This window comes from Fundulus heteroclitus, chromosome 23 (assembly GCF_011125445.2).
Source record: "Fundulus heteroclitus isolate FHET01 chromosome 23, MU-UCD_Fhet_4.1, whole genome shotgun sequence".
Classification (NCBI taxonomy): domain Eukaryota; kingdom Metazoa; phylum Chordata; class Actinopteri; order Cyprinodontiformes; family Fundulidae; genus Fundulus; species Fundulus heteroclitus.
The window spans coordinates 6,890,280-6,904,667 of record NC_046383.1 but is presented as its reverse complement, the minus strand read 5'-3'; positions in this window follow the sequence as shown (position 1 = coordinate 6,904,667).

Below are 14,388 nucleotides of genomic sequence, written 5' to 3'. Positions count from 1 at the left end.
GTAGCACTGCAGAGGAAACCTTCCATTATTCAATAGTGATGGGAAATTCGACTATGGTAACAGGATCCAGTTGCTGTGAGTCATTCAGGTTTCTGAGTCACTGAGCTAGTGTCTCACCAGTTCCACCCAATACCTGTCCCCACTGATTCAACCAGATAAACCCATTGATTTAAAACTGGAAAATTGCATGTTTGTGCGTGAAGGAAGTCATAGACCATTAACTCCTAAAGGAAAACCGTTTAATTATTTGTTTTTCAGAATGCAAAAAAGAAATAAAGAAATTTTGTGTATGTCTCTAGTGATAATGTTTTGATACATCTGGCAACAAAATAGATGAAACAGTCAATAATTTCTAGTATCATTAAAAGAAAGCCACAAAAGGGAAAAAGCCAAATGGAGTTAGTGAGGACACCACAGCAGCAGGTATTAATCACTGCTGTTTTTTTGTTTTGTTTTTTTACCCTGGAATTGACAGTGAATCTGGCTAAACACTTTTTTATTCAGTCTACTTTGGGATACAGACGTCACCTGAGTTATTTGAGTTTTTTTACAACGGCAAAAAAATTAGGGTGTCAAGCACTGTAGCACCACCAGCTCAGTTAACGGCAGCCATTAGGTAGTGGAAGAGTGAGTGAGTGGGTGCACTGGAAATGAGTTATGGATTTGTTGTGCTGGACTCAATCTGTGGTTCTTCCTTTCTGCGAATGACGCTGGACTACTTAGCGGTCAATCTATTCAGCGCTCATTGAAGGGAGGGAAACAGTGAGTTGTGTTTCTTTTCGAAACAGGACTAACACAGTGGTTGAAACATCAATATAAATACAGTTACAATGGAAGTTACATACGGTGTGAGCTTTCCTCTTTGTAGTTGGCTAGCTAGCAATGGTAGGGTAAAGTTAGGAAATTAGTTAATAGCACGGGGACCAGATGTCCCTGATTTCCAGGGACAGTCCCCATTTTAGACAACCTGTCCCATGTAAAAAGCTGTCCCTAAATATGTTTCTGATTTCAGCATTTCATAAATGAGTAATTTTTCTTTTCCCCTGGGAAGAAAAACGAGAATAATTTTTTAAACCTGACGTGCCAACCTCAGCCTCTGTGGGTATCCTCACCTTCTCCCTGCAAACTTCTCATCTGTCACAACAACAAAACTTCCACTGTCAAATCTTCAGATCTGTGTGTAGATTGGTGTGTGCATGGGGTTTTGTTGCGATCTGTATTTTTTCACTGCTTTTATTTTAATTAATCAATTAATTAATTTCTCTTAGCTGATGTTCATGATTATCTTTCTCCAGTTTTGCTATGGTTGTCAGGTTTGTTTGCTATTCTTTTCTGTATATTTTCTTTGTGTCTCTCCTTGTTGTTTCTCTTTTTCTCTTACTCTGTCCTCCCCCCTTATAATGTTTGGAATCATTTTGTATATAATACCTTAAGAGCAACAGAATAACTGAAGGGTTGGGCATCAATGGAGGATTTACAGGTATAAAGCCTCCCTTGCTAAAGCAAATATGTGTCACGACTACAGCAGCTAGACAATGAAGCTGGACATGACAAGGTGAAAAAAAAAGGTGAGCCTCATAAGTAAATTGTATGTGCTTTTTAAAAGTATTTTAAACATTCAGCAATAATGATTTTCTCTGTGTTTTTATGTTTACATCCATATGCTGGTAAAAGTGGACAAGATTTCAGATTCAGCGAATGCAACTCGCAGTTTTTTTTTAACAAAACTGGGGATTTGCGCAATCAGCGAACCCTCGCAAGACGCAAGGGTGGGCATATGTCTGCCTTCGTCTTTTACTCTAATTGCATACCTTTAAATGCTCTAAATCAGTGGTCTCAAACTCAAATCATCCAGGGCCAGGGTCCTGCAACCTATAAACGTGTCCCTTGTCCTACACACCTGAATCAAATGGCTAAACTTCCTCACTAGCGTGCAATCAAGCTCTGCAGAGCTCTGCTAATGAGGAGTCAAGTGTGTTGAAGCAGAGCACATCTAAAAGTTGCAGGACACTGGCCCTTGAGGATTTGAGTTTGAGACCACATATTTAATTGGTGTGGTGACCCAACAATCCCCTTGGTTGGCACCTGGAGTGTCCAATCAGGTTCCAGGTGGCCAATGCTAACCTGGGAACGCTTCTCCACCCTAGCTGAGTATCTTGATCACATCTTGATCATTGCCCTGTTGCATAACCAAAGTGATCCTGAGCCTAGTGTCAGGACAGCTGGACATTCATCTTCTGTCAAAGAGCAGAATTCATGGTTCCATCAGATATGGCTGGCTGGTTGTTCAGATCCTTTGTATTATTTCTAATCACCAAAGCTCAACTTTGACCTCTCCTATGATAGTAATTTTTGCCCAGTCTGTTTCTTGATGAATCTTGAACGCTGACCTTAACTGAGGCAAGCGAAGTCTGAACTGCTTTCAATGTTGTTCTTCTCTTACCTCCCGGGTGAGCTGCCACTGCCATCAGGAAATATTTATCTTGCTTGGTCACTCCTGGGAACGTTAAAGCTGCAGTAGGGAGTTCTGAGAAAACCGTGGACTCCATGCAATTTGTGATAATTGCGGAGATTGTCTGTGTTATTAATCCCATGTGAATCAGCCATGTCAGTAATTTGTAAAGTAAAAATTCCCCCGCAAATTACCTCCAGTGTTTTGCTAAACTCCTAGGTCCTGTGATAACACTTATCCAATACAAATAGGCATCTCTGGGATTTGGAGAGAAATAGGCAGATGCCACCGGAGAAATTGACAGTTTTCCAAAGCAAGTCAAGTTTATTTATAAAGCAATTTTTAGTAACCAGACGATTCAAAGTGCTTTTTCAGTAACGTTGTTTTTTCCGCCATCTCTCGGCATCTTGAGCTTGAACGACTGTACGCACTGTACGGGGGAGTGGCGTGTGCAATGCATACACAAGCATGATTGACACTGCTAAGTCCCTCCTCCTAGCTCTGATTGGTTGTTTCTGACCGGGAGCGGTGTATTTCTGCAGATGGCAGTGAGACCACTGGGAGGAGCCAGAGGAGCCTGATTTATTTTTAAACAGATTATTTGACTCATATTTTACTGTCAGGACATAGTGACAGTTTTAACAAATATGTAAAAAAATAAATTTTTACTAACGTTAGCTACTGCTGCTTTAATAAGTGTCCTATGTTACAATGACTCTCACTGTGGTTTGCTGGAGTTCCAACATCTTAAAAACTGCTCTCTAACCCTCTCCAAATAGACAGATGATTATGTTTCTTTTGTGTTTTTAATTTTCTTTAAATCAGGGCAAGGTGGTTTGATTTTTGTCTGCTTCAGGTTGTCAGAGGGTTTCCATTTTACGCATATTTTTCAAAAAGTTTCTGAGCAACAAAAAAGAAGAAAATGGTAAAAAAAAAAAAAAAAAAAATCATTAACCATGCTGGACATAAGGTGAAAGCCAGAATAAAGCAGAGTATGTTGAGTTCTTGCATAGAAAGACGAGCTGTTCCACAGAACAGGAGCAGCAGCGGCAAATCTGGGATCACCTCTATGCTCATCTTCACCTGCTGCTGTGTTGCATTAAGGTGTTAGTAGGCCAATAAATCAAAATCAATTTTTTTAAGGTTTACCGCCACCTCCCTCTGTCTTTATCTGAAGGGTGATTGACATTATTAGTGTTTTTACTGAAGGAACGATTAACCAAAGCAAACAGTTCCATAATTCTTGTGATCATCAGCATGACTTAGTCCTTGTTTTTAACGCAGTCAGACAACCACAGCGACTAAAAGGAAAAGTAATAAATCTGCAGGCAAGACTTTGAAATCCAAGAACAAAGCGAAAAGATAGCAAGAAATACATAAAATGACTGATAACATCGTACTTCTGCCAACTTGTTCATCTTGCAACTTTCAACATGCCTTTTAATTTCCCCTTCATTGGCTTCTGCTGAAAGATTTAGATCAGAGGTATTTCCCAGTAATGTTATTTTTAAAAACCCTTTTAAACTGCAGTTTATTTCCTGGAGAAGAACCAGAAATACTGAAAAGGCTAGAAACCTGGTGCCGAGCCAACAAGCTGATGCTCAGCATAGACAAAAGAAGAAGGGTCTTTGACATCCTGACCAGTGCACACGTCTCTTTTTATCCGTAGCTGTGCAGTGGCAGCCGGCTGAGCTTGCACCCACAACCTAACCCCAGCAGAGACGGAAATTTTCGCTTCCTATCAGCATCCCCACAGAGCCCTTTCAGAGTTGCTGCAAGTACAGGGCTCTAAACATTTTCTGAGGCTCTTCACACCCTCTCCATTAGCTTTTTTTAACTTCTGCCACCATAAAAACGCTGCAGCAAAACTCATAACCTGAACCATCCGACTGCTACACAGCTCAATTTCCTTCAAGCTGTTAAAAAAAAGAAGATGCACTTGATATTGTTGCACCAAATTTGAAAAGTTTTATACATTTAGTAATTTCTACATTAAACTGAGTGATCCAAGTGAATCTCATTTTGTTGTAAACGACGTGCTTTCAATGAAACAATGAAGCAGTTTTTAAAAATGCAGCGCACAGAGATAAAATGAAGAAACCCTCCAAAGAGCCGTTGAAATGAAAATAACCCTCAAGGTCTGGGAAATAAATTAAAACAAACAAACCACATTTCATCCCAACTCGACCAGCTGCAACATGTAGAAGTGAGGTGTAGATGCACAACCGTGCATGTTTAAACCATTTGTTTCGCATCAGCGCTTAGAAGAGACAGTGAAGCCAAATATTTTTTGTACCCTACCCATATTTAGATTTTAAGCTATTTTTCTTCAACCAAGATGTTTTTTTTTCTCACAGAAAAAGACACCGGCATCTCCCAACAAGATAAGGCATTTCAATTAAAAAACAAACATACTATTATTTAAATTTCCATTAGAAATTAAAATTATCTATGCGCTTTTGAACTATCATTTGAGAAGCTTTTTTTCTAGCATCACAGCAATTAATCCTCTTTATTTAAATGCTCACCAGCTTTTTTGGCATATTTTCACTGATAGTAGTCAATTGTGATCTTTCAAAGATACACAGGTAGAGCTATATTAATCAGGATTTATGTAAATACATTTTATTTCTGAGCCCTAGGAAATCAGGGCACAAACCTTCAAATCTAATAATCTTCAAGTCTAACCACAGATTTTCAATTGGATTCAGGTCTGGACATTGACTAGGCCATTCCAACACGTCTAAATGTTTCCCCATAATCCACCTTTGTGTTGCTTTAGCAGTATGATGTGGGTCATTCTGTAGTGACCAGGGGTCTCATTTATAAAACTTTGTGTAGAATCCACCAAAAGTGTACGTATGGCAAGAGAAAGAAAATGCCCATGTGCATGTACACAGCATGCAATTACCCTTTATAGATAACAGCTGTTTATGGACGTTTGTATACCTGGTGCCTCCTCAGGTTCTGCTCTCTTCACACCTAGATTCAACAGTAAATGGTCAAAGCAGCTCATGAATGTTAATGTGGGTAAAAATGCGTCAGTTGATCTGTTTTTTAAAAGGTGAAATAACGACCACAGAGAAAAAACCAACAAAATGAAAAGAAATCCCAGAAAGGAGGTTATTAAATGTGAAAATCAGAGGTAAAAGCCCATATGTTGAACACATTAAAAGAACTTAAAAGTTAATTGCAGTTTTAAATGGATGACCAACGTACTCTGTGCTGAAATTCCTCTGAGGCTGTGCGTTTAGATCGACATTCAGAGGAGGGAAGGAGACTAGGAGGAATGAGAAGTTTCTTCCTGGATGATATAGAGCTTCCCCCCTCCAAAAAAACTATAAATACATAAATAAAATTGCTAAAAGCAGTTTAGGAAGCTGACGGGACGTTCTGCTGAGCGCTGCATGGTGAGCGTGCATTTTCTCTGCCCTCTGAGGGTTTGGACCCAGAAGCTGGGGGGGGGGTTGTAGCCACTGATTGTCCCCTGTGCGGAGTAGCAGAATGCAATGCTTGGAGTCTAAAGCGGCATAGTGGTCAGTCATCATCATTGACCAGAAAATCTTTGATCGCTGAGACAGCTTTCCCTCCTAGTTCTCCCATTTACAAGGTGTCCAGTAGTGCCAATGCATCCACTGTGCAGCATTACGCACAGGTGTATTTGACTGTTTACAGCAGGGGTGTCAAACATACGGTGGCTAAACGCATTATCATTTGAAAAAAAATTTGTTTTTTTTTTGTTTTTTCCCCAGTGTCCTGTTTGGCAATGTGGCAATACGAATTGTTGTCTTAATGCCAAAAAGAGCTCATCAGATTTGACTTTCACAAGTGGAGCAGTACTGCTTTTGCCATAGTGCTCTGCTTGATTTATGAATGTGAATAGTTTTATTATGATTCATGCGGGGAATATCTCAAATGATATGGATACTACAATGGGAAAGTAGGAGAGGAAAGGAAGAACATGAAGAAAAAAAGAAAAGGTGAAAGAAAGAGGAGATAAAAGGAAGAGAATGATAAAACAATTATTGAAAAAAACATGTACCTCGTTTAATTGAAAACCTGCAGTTCCTATATTGTCCACGAGGGGAGCTGTGTTTTAATCAGCAGATGGTAGCACTGAACTTCAGATGTGGAAAATTGATTTTAAATCATTCTTTTTACATTTTTATCTGTTTGATGTATTTTGTCATGCAGGACAGTGTTTTTAAGTTCCAAAAAATGTGGGAAAAAAAATGTCAACATTGTACAATCGCTGTGATCAGCGATTGTACAAGTAAATAACTGAGTAAAAGTATTGTTGAAATTGCACATACTTTTCTTAAAAACGCTGAGGTTATTCATAATATATTGTGTAAAAGGGAAATTAATTTAATATAAAAATCAACAACAAGTCCACTTTTATTAGTTCTATTTAATCTTGCAATGAGTTTACTCGTGTGACCCTCTTGAGATCAGATTAAGCTGTATGCGGCCCCTAAACCAAAATGAGTTTGACACCCCTGGTTTACAGCAATTAAAATAATTGCCATCCACCTTGTCACAATACTCTGTTAATCTGTGGTACTTGCCATCCTGGTGATCATTGGGGAATGAAATGTGATAGTAGAAAACCCAGATGAAATGTTGTGCAGACTTTTATTTCAGATTTCAGACGGCTTAGGCATTCTTCTATTAGTTTTTTTGGAAGGGTGCTTTTGTGTAGTTATGTATTATCAGCACAAGCATGAATAATACTGCAGTTTTGAAAGCTTATAACAAAGTCCATCTATGATAAAAGTCTAATATTAAGGAGTGAAATTGAACGTCTGAGAGAAATCATCATGCAGTTTTGCTACAGTTTATTACTTTACCATCCGCATCGGCAATTTCCCCCATTTTCAAAATGAGCGTACGCCTGGGTCAGAGTTGCTGTGAGGACCACACATTTTCCCATCAGGTTTTTTTTTTAATAGATCCCAACCTTTGTATCGAAAGTGACCTACGGAAGTTTCAGGCCCCATTTTGTGCGTACACAAGCTTTATAAATGAGACCCTTTGTCTTTTTTAAATCTATGAATCTATTCTTGGTTAATGGCTTCTGAATTTGTCTTCTTACAAGTCACGTCACACACCGTTTACAGTCTATATGATCCCTGGACATCATCGCTCTGTGTTCCTCAGTCCATACAGAGTTAGGAAAACCATCCTTTTCTGACTCTGCCCCTTCAACCTGGACTCATCTTCAACAGGGACTGAAAATTTCAGAGCAAATTTCTCTGGGTGATTTTATTACTCGTTTACAACTTCTTGCAAGAATACCAGTAAGTTCTTGCTGCTGTTCTTCAACTTTTTTGTTAATTACTTTGTATTTTTTAACATTGTGATACTATTAGCATACTTTCAGTAAGTCTTGTATTGTGTTTCCGTATGAGTTTTTAAATGTGTCCTAACAGGTCTCTCTTGTTATAACCACTGAGCTATATAATACACTGGAGTGCTAATCGCCGTCTGTTTGAACGAGTCGCTTTGAAGCCACCAGCCGCCATATTGGTACTCCCTATTTCCGCCCAGTAACTAAGGAATATGTGCGCTACAGCATCGAATAACGAGGATTTTCTCATGTTCAGGGGGGGCTTAAGACTTTTAAAATGTCAAATGCCATATACTTTTATGTTATGTTCTAAAAATATCAAGTACTGAGAAAGTCATGTGCTGAAATATTTTGCATTTTATTCATTTAAATATATGTATATAACATTTATAAATATATAAATAACAGTATACATAAACATATATTTACATATGTGTATACATATAAATATATATATATATATATATATATATATATATATATATACACATATATACATATATACATACTTATATATACATATATATTTAATATGAATAACATGTAAAATATTTCAGCACCTCATTTCCTAGTAGTTGATGGTGTTAGTACATCCACTGACTGTAGAATTACCTATGAAACGTTTTCACTCAGCCAGAAAACTGCTTGTTGCTGCAACCAAATCCTATGGGATTCTGTGAGAGTAGGGAGTAGCAAGATGGCGGCCAGTGACTTCAGTTTTTCGGCAAAATCAGCACTCCAGTGTATTATATAGCTCAGTGGTTATAACCCAGTGTCTCAATGAGCCTGTATAAATAAAGGTTTAACGATGTAAAAAATTGTCCTGCTGGAAGCTGAACCTCCTTCCAAATCTCAAATCACAGGCAGACTGACCATCCATCTTTCCCTCAACTTGGACCAGTTTGCCAGTCCCAGCTGCTGGAATACATGTCCACAGTATGATGCTACTACCACTGTGTTTTACTGTGGGGCTGGTGTTCTTGGGGTGATGGGATGGGTTGGGTTTGCACCAGAAATAACGTTTTCCTTGTGGGAATTTTCCTTGACAGTCTTATAGTGTCTATCTTGAGGAAAAATGTCCAGACTCCAAATGTCAGCCGTAGTTTACTGTCAAAGATAAAGTCACCTACAAGCCGAACCAGCAAGCAGTAGTGCTAACTAAAGAGTTTAAAATGAAAGATTGAAGAAAAACATAAAGTGCCGGTTGGAGCAGTCAGGTGAAAATTATGAACAGCTGAGCCAGGAAGGATGTAGCGGAGCTGAGGGAGGGAGACTAATCAACACAGGGGAGCAGAATCAGTGAAAAAACCTGAGAAAAAAATTCAGTAGTGGCCACAGCTAACCAAAAAGGTCATTTTGTAAACTCATATTTACTCATCGCTACCATTAAGCTGATGAAGAAGATAATGCTAGCTGCTATCCATTAACCACCGCCTCTCACTCAGTCTGTATCACATATCTTCAGACAAAAGGTGCCACACCTGCATGGTAGTTGAAGCATGATAACAATATTCTATCCTTTGTGCCCAGGTAGCTGTTTAAAAAGAAAAAGTGTGTGAGCTGGGACCAGTGTTGCCAGTTGTTGCTAGAGAAACAAGCAACCAGCTCTATTACCTCTACCTTGTAAACAGTAACAAACAAGCCCAAAATCACTGATAGCAAGCGGACGTAGCAACACTGTTGGAACCTTAGAACACAGTGTTGATCATTTCTGGAGGTTAGTTTTCTCCTCTCTCATCAGTCTTCAACAAATGTGCAATAAATCGTGACTTTTTGGGCAACTTATTGTTGTAACATCAATATTGTTATATTTAATGTGCACTATTTTTTTAATTTAAAAGCATAAATAAAAATTGGTTTCATAATTAATTTGTAGAAACCTGTTTTCCTATCCTGGTTAAATGTCCCTTGAGGATTGCTATAGGTTTGGCAGTAAGTGCTAGTCGGCCGGTGTTTTGTTTGGACGTATTGGACAAATAAGAGTCCTGCTGAGTCCAGCGACCCAAAAGCCCAGCTCCGAGTCCACTATCTTTCCATCTGATGAGGTGTTGGTAACAAACCCAGAAAGCTCAGTTACACTACTATTTAAATGAGCTCACTGTTTGCAGAAAAAACCCAACTCAGACAAGAAGAAGAAAGATGAGAAGAAAACAGCACAGCTATTAACAATGTTTTTCTGCAGAGCAGAATTGTGGAGAAGTTTGCGTGGATATTTGTAGTGTAATAAGAGCCAGGACAGTGACATAAACGGCAGATGAATATAGTGAACATTGTTATCGCACTTAAAGGTATAGAAACAAAATAAAATGGACAGTAACCGGTCTGCAAACAGTTTCTAAGCATTAATGATACTGTGATGAATGAAAAGTTAGCGCTGCAATTATTTGTTTGTGGTTTAGCGCCACTGTGTCCACTACTGGAAAAATCTAATGCGACAATAATACGCAAATAAGCTAATATACTAGGAATGAACTAAAATGTCAACAACTAGAAAACAGAAACAACAGGGAAATGATGGAAACAGGAACATACATTCAACCTAAAAAATCAAACACATAAGTATCTTAACACCTAGAAAATCATGTTCACATGACTGTCACGTTATAAGAAAGAATGTGACCAGAGGATTGTCCATGTTTCATCAAAATCTAGGGCTAAAGATAGACGCTCAACTTAAGTTGGATGCCCACATTAGAGCTGCTGTAAAATCCAGATTTTTCCACTTGAGGCAGCATGCGAAAGTCTATCCTGTCTAACCAACATTTTGAAACAGTAACCCATGACTTTGTAACTACTTGGCCAGATTACTGTAATGCACTTTATAAGGGAGCCAGTGATTTGTGAATTTCCCAGCTTCTGATGGTATAATATGCTGCTGCACGTCTTTTAACAGGTACAAGAAAATTTTAGCATATTTCCCCTGTTTTAGCCTCGCTACATTGGCTGCCAGTACATTTTAGGATACATTTATAAATCCTTTTATTTGCTTTTAAAGCTCTTAATGGCCTTGCCACACCTTACCTGTCTAAGCTGCTACATCCTTACACACCCTACCATTCCCTTAGATCAGCTGACCAGTTGTTACTCAGGGTGTCGAAGACAAAGCGTAAGCTCCGAGGGGACCGTGATTTTTCTGTAGCAGCTCCCAAGCCGTGGAATGACGTTCCCTTGGGTATTAGACAGGCCTCTTCCATTTCTGATTTTAAATCCCTTCTTAAGACCCATCCATTTTCCTTGTTTTTTAACACAATCTGAGATGTTGACTTTGTTTTATTGCGTTTTACTTTCCTTTTATTAGTAATTGCATATACCATTTTGCTTATTGTTTTATGAGTGATCATTTGTATTTTATGATTGTGTACAGCACTTTGGTCTTACTGGTGTTTAAAGTGCTTTATAAATAAAATTGGTGTGGTATGGTAAATCTGTGGGATAACAAACTAGGGTCTGTTTAATTTTTCATTAATTACCTTGACTAACTTTGTCATGTCCAGCAAGTTTGGAGCGAATGATTATAACAGCAAACAGCTGTGTATCCTAAGCCTGTGTCTGCCTCAAAGGTAATTTCACCATGGTAAAAGTTGATGACAATAAAGGATTCTTGATTCTTGCATATACTGTTTTAGGAACATCATGTGTCAGATGTCTGAGTCATTGTCTTCTAATTAAAACCACCAATGCATGCCAAGAATAATAGAAACTCCTGCAAACAGCAATTTAAATTTTAAAACGTTTGCTGGCCAACCCAACAGATTTTTTCTATCTTCCTGGTTTTGAAAGAATTAATCTAAAATGCAAACCCTAAATACTTTTAGTGTTAACAATGTATACTCATAGTCAATGAATTAAAAATATTATTGAAAAGTTAATTTCCTTCAAAAACTCAATCACCAAATGAAATTCATTAGTTAGATTAATTGCACACAGCCTGAGGTTTTCAAGCCTTTTTTTACAGTTAATTATTATTGGTTTTTGCTCTCACAGCTAATAAAAACATAACATCTAAGTTTGGAATATTAAATCAGACGTAAACATTAATACAAAAAATGGGGTCTTTATAAAAAGTGTGTTTCACATCTGCTTAACGGTTGTTATTATCAAAAGGTAAAGCATATTTTATTTGTTGAATAAGATTATATATTGCTGACAAGTTGGCTAAATGGTTAAGAAGCATTTAGATCCTGACAAGAATTTAAGAGTCTTCCTTTTGATTGAGAAGATGATGGTCTGCAGCTCTTTCTCTGACCTTCAAGAGATACAAACTTTTGGTATTCCAGTGTTTTCTGACCACATTTAGTTAAATACATACTTTAAACATATACTGATGCATCTCAATAATCCATGTGTAAAAATCCCAAAAAAGTTAAGTTGGTCCTCCAGAAGGGTTCTTCTTCATTGAAACCATTTGGCTCTTCTCCAACAGACTTCTTGAATCTGAAGAGTTTAGGTAAACTCAGTCTTACATGCAGTACCTTCGCATAGTGGATTAACAAGTTTAATGGTGACAATCAAAACTAGTTGCTCACATGCAAAAGAGGATCATCAGCCTAACAGCCTTTTCTTTAATTTGAACATATTTTTACCACACAAAAAATATGTTTTTTTTTAACTCAAACTACACCTAGTTTATTGTAACAGTTATTATCAGTTGTTTCATGAATATCAATTAACACCAAGTTTTTAACTTGTAGGTGAGTGATCGTTCCATGTTAAGATATAAAATGTGGCAGAAACCAGAGTGTAAATACTTTATAGTTCCTTCTGTTGTTCTGTGAGATTAATGTTGATCAAATATCACTCAGAACCAGTGGGTGAAGAATCTCTCCAACAGAACAAATCCCCTCCACTCAATCAGCCATAAGGAATAACAACATGGCAGCGGCAGAAGTCATACTGTCTAGTGCTAAAAGGGCCCCCGAGAAATCAGAAATACTTTAATAATCCCGAAGACCGACAGACAGACAGACAGACAGACAGACATAAAAAAAAAAAAAAAGACTCAGCAAAGACTATAACATCACAACTGTGCCAGCAGACAAAGGCAACTGCACAGTGGTACTTAACACAACTGAGTCACATACAACATTGCAAAACCTCTTGCAGCTATTTTGGCTCTGCTGGTTGGAAACACTCCTCACCACATACAAAACTCCACAGACATCGTTTCCAAAGTCCAACACCTGAGAATGGCACCAGGAGAAACAATTGTTTCCTTTGATGCCACCTCTCTTTTCACTTGCTTTCCCACATCAGAGGCAATGGACATTGTCAGGACTCAGCTGGAACATGCTGATGCATGACTAAAAGACAGAACCGATTTAACACCAAACCAGACTTGTTGGACCTCTGTCTCTCAACCGCATATTAAAAGTACAGAGACAACTTTTACAGACAGTGTCACCTATTGCAGCTAATTTGTACATGGAGAGCAGGACACTCAGTGCTGTCAAGGGAAGACGTGGATGACACTTGGGTCAAAATCCAAACCAAACAAGAACTCTTGAGGTATCGGCTGACAAAATTCCCTCTGCCACAGAGGAGAAACAAAAAGAACACAAGCACATCAGAAAATGAGGACAAGCTTGTGGTTACCCAAAATGGGTCTTTGTCAAATCAACCAACAAAGCTGGTAGAAAAACAGCACAGCATCAAACACAGAGGAGAAAACAGAGAGACACAAAAACATTGTCATTCCAGATGTGTCAGGAGTTTCTGTTTCTCCAAACACCTCATGCCAGTAAAGTTCAAACCTAATAACACTCTCAGACAAAAACTGATTCATCCTAATGACAGAACACCCAAACCACAACTGGTTTGAACTTTGTGTCTGCGGTCCAATGCAGAGAGGACTGCTAAGACTCCTACATTATAAAAACTAAACAACAGCTACAGAAACACATGGAGCAGCACAGTAGGGCCAGCAGCTCACGGCAAGATTTAGCAGTCCACTTGCAGCTCAAGAACAAAGGGTAAATTTTTTAAGACAATGATGTCCAGATTTTGAACTGGGAGAACAGATGGTTTGAAAGACGGGTGAAAGAAAGCCATCTTGACAAAAGGGAAAAGCCATCACTAAACGGGGGGCGGGGGGTGATTGAGCTTCCGGTGTTTACAGCTCGGTCCTCCAACAAAGAGATTACATCAGCATCTCATCATGATTCAGGTGACCAAGTACTCCACTCGCACCAAGCAACAGCTTCTAACAACCTAGGATAACAATCAATGATCCAACCTGGAGTGTGGATCATTGATTTGCAGCTGAACGCACCAAGGAGGATGGGCCTCCATGTACTGTAAAACAGCAGCGCTCCAACTGAATGTTTGTTAAAATGTTCAGTAAGAACTGAGCGAACGTCCGGTTGCCTCCAATTTAAGCCTATTTGCTGCTTAGGCCAGTTGTTAGACTCTTTACTCTACGTGCAGTGAGTCCTGGGTGGCCTTGCCTGCAAGATGAATTCTCGCAGTATTTGTGCGTTCACAAACATGTGACAATCCGTTTCGTACCGCTCCGGCTTCAACCGTTTGTGTCTGAACCAAAAACAGTCCGGGCCAATCCCGTTGCAGTATTATAGTTTAAGGCGGGACA